Here is a 6,933-nt window from a genome sequence, read left to right as displayed (position 1 = left end):
TATCACTCTGAGCCACAGAGCCACTTCCAGTTTTCTGGTGATTCATTGGAGATAAGAGTCTCATGAATTTTTGTGTCCCGGCTGACTTTGGACCATGATCTTCAGATCTCCGCCTCCTAATAGCTAGGATTATAGGCATGAGCCACCCATGTCCAGCCCCAAGATAGTTTTTAAAGTATTTTTCTGGAGTCTTAAAGAAGGTTCTAAAGGAAGCCTCTTAAAGATACTGAATGTTATACAACAATCATTGTATTTTTTTTTTTTTTTGCCAGTCCTGGGCTTGAGCTCAGGGCCTGAGCACTGTTCTTGGGCTTTTCTCAAGGCTAGTACTCTGCCACTTGAGCCACAGCACCACTTCCAGCCTTTTTCTATGTATGTGGTACTGAGGAATCAAACCTGGGTCTTCGTGAATGCTAGGCAGGCACTCTACCACTAGGTCAAACTCCCTGCCCACAACCATTGTATTTTACTAAAACATCACCTCTCAGTACCCTTTATTTCTTTATTTCTATTTAGTTTTACTTCTTAACACTTAGCAATACCTTACATAATAATTTTTCTGACCTACATTAATGCATAGAAAATAGCCATGTCTGATATATAAAGAGAATGAAAAAGACTGGAAAGGGATAGATATAAAATAATGCGGACTCTGGCATGTGGAAAGTGCCGTGGAATAATGAGTCTCTTTCCAGAACGTCTCAGTTGTTGCCTGGCTTCCCCTGGTGTAGTCCTCTGCTGCTCCAATCAGACCAGCTCAGTCCCCTACAACCTGGGTCCCCAGATGGGAACTTCTCGAAACAGAGACACCCTGAATCTGATGAGGCCTTCTAATGTGTTATGTCTGAAAACTCCTATTAAGAGAATTCTGACCTTTTACCAAAGCCTTTTGTAGGCTTATTTCCCCACGAATGATTTATTCTGCCATCTTGTGGCCATGTTGGGTAATGTCCATCTCTTTGGCTTTGTGGCAGCTATGTAACAAAACCCTGTGGCCTCTACCCACACTCTGGGGCTGCCCAACTTCTCAGGCTCTCTTATTCACTGAGCTGACTGCTTTGTTAGGTGGCTTCTGCCTCCCCTCTCTGTCCTCAGCTTCGCAGTGAGGGTCTCCCTCACTTCCTTGAAGTAGTGGCTTACGTGCCACCATCATCCATTCCCTTCTCAAAACTTTCCTTAGCCAGGAGCTGGTGGCTCACACCTATAATCCTACATCCTCAGGAGTGTTCAAAGCCACCCAGGCAGAAAGTCTGATTAATCCCCAGAAAACCAGAAATGGAACTGTGGCTCAAAGTGGTAGAGTGCTAGCCTTGAGCATAGGAAGCTCAAGACCAGAGCCCAGACCCTAAGTTCAAGCTCTAGGACTAGCACAAAAAAGTTTTCCCTGCTCATGCGTTTTAACTTCCCAGTACCTGATATCTTCATGCCACACTATTTCCAACGTTTCCTTATTGATCAGATCACTGTTTGTGGTCTATCTTCCATGCACCATGTTTCTGAGGTCTTCCTTTCCTGATGCCCCCTAAGAATGGCTGCCTAGTATAAAAGGATCCAGAAAACAGCACCAAGAAACGGGCTTACAAACACCTTCCGGCAGCTCTGGGCAGTGGGCACCGGTTTCCACATTGTGCCCCTCTTGGTCCTGCAAGGCCACAGAGCTAACAAGGGGAAGTCAAGAGTGAGAGTCAAAGGTTCTTACTGAGTCCATCTTCCCAGCGACTGCTCCAGCCCATGAAGAGACAGACATGACTCAGCTTGTCTGGTATCATCCCTTCCCACCTGTACACAACTCGCCCCCCTGTCACTTATTCTCTGCCCAGAGCCCCACTTGCCTGGGGCACCAGCAGGTTTTCCTGGCAGGAGGTCCTCATTACCCAGTCTTCTCCCGTGCCCCGCACATCCAGGACCACTGCTCAGTGCAGCCGAGTCCTCCTGGAACCTCCGATTTCTTTTGTTTCTCTTGTTGCACCTTTCCTGCCAGAAATTCAGGGTGCACGTGCATGCACACACGCACACACACAATTTCTTACTCATGCTTTTTTGCTCTTTCTTGCTCCCCCTCCTGATGCTTGCTGTAGATCCTTAGTCAATAATTCTTGGACACATATGGGTGACAGCTTTGTCACACAGCTGATCATGGGTTATTATGCATCTCTTCTAGGTTTTCAAAATCAATCAAAGATCCTAATAAGACTGATGATTTGCTGGAGTTTGGTCTTGCTAAAGGTTAGTCCTTTTGAAGGTCAGACTTGCTGAAGTTCAGTCTTGCTGAAGGTCACTCTTCTTGAAGGTCACTCTTGCTAAAGGTCAGTCTTATTGAAGGTCAGTTTTTGAGAAGGTCAGTCTAACTAAAGATCTGTACTCATAAACGTTTGTCTTCCAGAAGGTCAGTTTTGCTGAAGGTGGGTCTAACTGATGGTCCATCTTACTGGAAACAGAACTCGGAATGACCAGCAGGGGCTGCTGGAGGCCGACAAGTCATCTCTACCCAAAGTCACAATTGGATAAGGGGCTCTTGATCCTCTACTGCCTACCACACATGGGACTTGCCTGTCAGCTGGGGTCCTTTGACCCTTGGCCTGTGTTTCCTCTCTTTGCTGACCTGTGGTAATGGGGCCACAAAGCGCAGGAACAACCTGTGAAATGAGAACTCTTGCTCAGCACAGGACAGGCTGCACTTGATCTGGGCCTCTGATCCCAGCAGGCAGATCTTGGGGCCCTCACTGGCCTCTGGAACACCAAGTCTTGGTGCCAGGTACAAGAATAGCAACCTATCAGCTTCACTTTTTGTTTCTTCTGTTTTTAAACACAGCCACGGAGCTGAGAATCCTCATTAGAAGGAGCCAGACAAGCCATTACATGCAAACCAGTGTGGCTGTGAGCTGCTGGAGTCCACAGAAGGCCAGTGCTACGAGGCCAGCTGGGAGCCTCCTCACTTCCTCTGCAGCCTAAGTGGTGGCCAAGGCACTGCTGACAAGCCTGGGCCTGGAGGCCAGCTCTCTCTGTTACTGCCTTTGATCAGGGTTGAGACAAGGCCATGAGGCAGGATGTTCTCTGGCAATCCCACAAGCACAGGTCACAGGAGAGAGGCAAGCGGAAGGAGAGTTGCTCTTTTGCTTGGGAGATGGAAGCTTGGGTTCCAGGACTGTAGTTTCCATTCTGCACAATGGAAGCCTTGAAGATAGCTGCTGATGCAACCGTGGTTGTACAATGTGAATGCAGTCAGAGTCATGCACTACTGTGCTTAAGAATGTTCTTTTTCTCCTCTGTGTATCTGACCATGTTTAGAGGATTAAATGGAAAAGCCTGGACATTTCCCGCTGTCCTGAGTTGGGTCCCTGGTGGTTCCTGACTGACTTCTTTCACAGCCGCATTGCTGCACTGTTACACACCCCCAGGTGACATTGCCCTCTGCTGGTGAACTTAGGGCTATGAACTGGTTGAGGAAGTCACTTCTCTTGGGTTCTATCAGGCCCCTGGGGACCCTTGTTCCCTTTAAGATAGGGAGTTAAATTTTTTCTAGTTGTGAGTCAGGGAATCCAGAAACACCTCCTTAGACATGGGCCCTCTTGCAGCACTTGGGTCTGTCCTGGAGGCCCCCAGCACTCATTTTGCTTTGTTCTTCTCCATTTCCATGGCCTTGACCATCTCAGATTTACTTCCTCGCATGTGGAAGTTGACTCAATAGCCTGGTAGTATGAGGCAGGTCCTTCTCTTAGTTCAGGCATACTTGAGTTCAAATCCTGATTCAGCCAGTGCTGGATATATAGTTCTGGGTAAATTACTCACGTTGGCTTCTCTTGTTTCCTTATTTTTAATGAGGGCCATAAAACCTCCCTCTTGATGTTATAAGGATTAGGATGAGGTATTCCACGGCTGATTAATGTCAGTGGGCAGAGGCAGCTGGTACAGCTGACAGTCTGACCTCTGGAATTAGACTGTGGGGGGGCCCTGGGCAGGTCACCCTCTGTGGAATGGGAATAATCATAGATGGCACCTTGTACATGTAAGCATTCTGCAGGTTTACAGCCAACATTCAATATATGTTAAGCACTGTTGTTGGTCACTGAACGAAAGAACAAAGAAAAATTTGGGGCTGGCGGTCTGGTTCAAAAGGAAGAGCCCTTGCCTAGCAAGTGTGAGACTCTGAGTTCAATACCCAGTGCCATAAGATAAAAAAAATCCAGAATGCATGACAAACTCTATAGCTAAACTAGTAAACCAAAGGCAAACATGAACATCTATGTACTAAAGTGCCTTTATAAAGTCTAAAAGAGACCCAAAGCATCCAGAAATAAATAACATCCACAATAAAAAAAAACAGGATTATGGAGACCAGAATAAAATCAGCTTAACATGGAAAAACATTCAATAGTTATATCAGAATACTTCTGAGGTTATTAGGATTTTTAGATCTAAGCTATTGAGTCTCCTCCAGTGGACTTTGCCCCTATCCCACGCAAGATAGATCTGTCACTGAGTGAGTATTCAAGCCAGTGTACACCAATCTGTGTAGGCATCTGTCAGCCTAGAGTTAAGAGGTGGCTCAAAAGAAAGCAAAATGGAAAACTGCTAGGAAGGGGCAGAAGAGCAGAGGTTATTGATAAAGCCTGTATATTTCCTTCTGTCACTCCACTCATGGCAACTGCCAGTATTCAAGGTCTTGTGAGCAGAACACCAATGAAGGCATTTGTCAGTCTTAGAAGCTATTAAATAAGAGCTAGAAGCACAAAATTCCCAAGTTCCCCTCTCCCTCCTCACATCCTTCCAAGGCTGAGGAGGCTTCTCTAGGTGTTGGCTCTACTCACTGCAGCTAAGTATGCTGCCATGTTACTATCAGTTTGTCTCACTCAGGTAATCTGGAAGCTCACTGTGTGCCAGGAACTCTCAAAGGACTTCAAAGGCCTCAGATTGTTTGATGTTCTATTTCACAAAAGAAAGCAGATCTAAAATGTCAAAGGTTGTCCAAAGTTAGTCAAGACTTAAAAAGCAAGTTGGGATTCAGGATTCAGGATTAGCTCTTTCAACTATTGTCAGGAGAGAGGCCATGGAAATTGAAGCCTAGGTAGAGGTAATTATGTTTTCTACTGTCAAAGGCACATAATATCAGTCAGGGAACAGAAACCACAAGAATGACAAGACTGGTGACCCTCTAGGTCTAGTCTTAAATTTTTTTTATTGCTGTAAAGGTGACATACAGTAGGATTACAGTTACATAAGTCAGGCAAAGAGTACATTTCTTTTTGGACAAGGTTACCCCAGGGTCTAACCTTTTATGTTGGAGTTTGCAATTAGACTCATTCAATCATGCTCTGATTGAATGCCAGTAATTTGTTCAGATGAAATCTATTGCATCTCCTCATATCACACAATATTTAAGATATTTATTTACAAGCAGAAGACTACTGTGTTCTGGGGGTCAGTGAACAAGATTCATACAGCACTTGCAGTCTCGGTGAGCTCAACTGTGACTATACAGTAAGGTCTGAAGCACTGTGGTGAATTACAGAGGCTCAGAACAGATATGACTCGAAGGCAGCAGGGAGGGTAGATAAGGAAACTGATAGGAAGTGGGAGATGATAATGGAGACTTAGCTAGGAGGAGGGCTGAGGGTGATGGATAGAGACTGTATCTTAGGATCTGATTTTTTTCTCCTTTGATCTGTGAATGAAAATTTGATGTATTTAAGGCACAGAAGTTAAATGGTGGTTGGATAAGAGTGTGTGTAAAGAAATAAAACATGACTCAAGGAAATGGAGCCAATGTCAGGAAATGGAGATGATCTTAAGCTTTAGAAGGTGTTGAGCAAGATTTGATAGTCACTGTATCTGATTTTTGTACTTGGTGTATTATATATACATTTATTTGAATTAGGGAAGGGAAGGGGAACAACAAAATGGTGAGACAAAGGACAAAGGGTGAATCAGTGCAACAGTGATACTCATAAGACAATATGTTGGAAATGAAGAAGATTGGGGGGAAGGAAAGTGACAGAAAAATGTGGAAGGGGGTAACAATGTTCCACAAGAAATGTACCCACTACCTGACATATGTAACTGTAGCCCTCTGTATATCATCCTGACAAAATTAAATTTAAAAAAAGAATATGTTAGCGTATTTGTGTCTCTCCTCTGAACTTCAAACCTCCCTTTCAGCACAGCCTCCACATGCAACATTGAGTTCGCATGTGTGGCATCATCATTCACCGACTGCTGCTCCTAGTCCAGGAACCAATGTGACCTCCAGTGCTGTGGACCAGTTTGTCTAAGAATGATTGCCAGTTAGTATATGAATGGCAAGGTATCTGTAGGAAGGTTTATACTATTTTGGAAGGGACTTTTACCTCAAGCAGAAAATGCTCATCAGTATTGAGGAAAAGCACTATGAAATGTACGTATATGTGAACATCAGAAGAAAAGATAAGGTATTTCCCTCCCCCCTGTGTGGGGAACAAACAGGACCAGGAAGAAACAAAGTTTGATTTTTCATGTCCCAGGGGTTTACTAATGTGAGCATTACTTTTGATAATGTTTCATCAAGTTCTGATAAACCTTTGGTGAAAATATATTGTATGCTAAAGATTTCTTACCTTATTCAAAGGTACACAGATACTCATTATTAAGAACAGAATTTATTTCAAATAAGTGAAACATCAAAATCATGACTAGCTTTCATACTTTTAGTCATATATAATTTAAAAAGAGGTAGGGATTGAGAAATAATAAAATGTTTAAGTTATCAGTTCATAGTTGCTTGCATTTACTATTCCTGTGAGTTCATTTTTGGCATTGGCTCCTCCCACATTCTATGTTGTTTTCACAACAGCATTAGAACAAAAGCAATATGGAACCCTTCCAAGATGAAGTTAGTCTAAACTAAGCTCATTTGTATGACAGGAGGGGAGTTCATGCAACATAAGCTGTTAATTTTTT

This window comes from Megascapheus bottae, chromosome 11, assembly GCF_031878675.1.
Source record: "Megascapheus bottae isolate mThoBot1 chromosome 11, mThoBot2.hap1, whole genome shotgun sequence".
Taxonomy (NCBI): Eukaryota; Metazoa; Chordata; class Mammalia; order Rodentia; family Geomyidae; genus Megascapheus; species Megascapheus bottae.
This window is presented reverse-complemented; position numbering follows the sequence as displayed.